The sequence below is a fragment of the Magnolia sinica genome, chromosome 19, assembly GCF_029962835.1.
Source record: "Magnolia sinica isolate HGM2019 chromosome 19, MsV1, whole genome shotgun sequence".
In the NCBI taxonomy this organism is placed as follows: domain Eukaryota; kingdom Viridiplantae; phylum Streptophyta; class Magnoliopsida; order Magnoliales; family Magnoliaceae; genus Magnolia; species Magnolia sinica.
In genome coordinates, this window is record NC_080591.1 from 24,971,992 (window position 1) to 24,973,396 (window position 1,405).

A 1,405-nucleotide genomic window follows, 5' to 3' on the forward strand; every position below is an offset into this window, starting at 1 on the left:
GACGCTCTCCAACCTCGATCCAACAACTCGGTGATCTGCATGGTCTACCATATAATGCCTCAAAAGGAGCCTTGCCGATGGTCACCTGATAGCTGTTGTTGTATGCGAACTCAGCCAATCGCAGATGCTCATCCCAGCTACCTCTGAAATCAATCACCCAGGCCCGAAGCATATCCTCAAGGATCTGGTTAACCCTCTCGGTCTGGCCATCGGTCTGCGGATGATACGCGGTGTTAAGCTGCAAATCAGTCCCCATCACTCTTTGGAAGCTCCCCCAAAACTGAGACGTGAACCTCAGGTCTCGGTCAGAAATGATCAAGACTGGAACGCCATGCAGTCTCACAATATCCTCGATAAATAATCTCACAAGCCGGTCCAAAGGCCAAGTCGCACGTATCGCAGTAAAATGTGTCGACTTTGTCAGATGATCAACGACAACCCAGATGGCGTCATGACCACGCTAAGTCATCGGCAAGCCCATAATGAAATCTGTAGATATGTACTCTCACTTCCACATCGGGACACTCAACGGCTGCAATAGACCAGGGAGTCTCTGATGATCGGCCTTGACAGGCTGGCACGTGTCACACTCGCCCACAAAACTGGCGATCTGGCTCTTCCCACCCAAAAATACTGTCGCTGCATGTCGCGATACATCTTCAACGAGCCAGGGTGGATAGAAAACCGTGATCGATGTGCCTCGGTCATAAGATCTCTGCGTAACTCAGGAATATCCGGGACACATAATCGGCCTCTGAAGCGAAGTCCACCGTTAGAACCAATCTACCTGAATCTCAGATGCTACCTCTGCTCAGTAATCCTGTAATGACTCGTCTGCCTGCTAAGCCTCGATCACCCTTGCGACAAGAGATGGTTGAATCGACAGGCTCGATAACTACACAATAGAAGACTGCAAGCCAAACTCAAAGCCGTACTTTGCGATATCTTCGAGCATCCTCCACTCCCGAATCATCATATGCGCCACTAAACCTCGTGCCTGACGGCTAAGGGCATCTGCCACTACGTTCTCCTTACCCGGGTGGTACTAGAGATCGAAATCATAGTCCTTCAGGAGCTCCATCCAGCGCCTCTGCCTCATGTTCAACTCAGACTGCGAGAAGAGGTACTTCAAGCTCTTGTGGTCAGAAAAGAGCTAGACCTAACCCCGTAGAAATAGTGTCTCCACACCTTTAGTGCGAAGACAACTGCAGCCAGCTCTAAATCATGCGTGGGGTAGTTCAGCTCATGGACCTTGAGCTGACGAGACGCGAAGGCTACAGGCCTGCCGTGCTGCATCAGGACAGCACCCAAACCAATATGCGAGGCATCAGTAAATACAATAAATCCGTCACTCCCAGAGGGAAGAGTGAGGACAGGAATGAACGTCAGACAATCCTTTAACTCT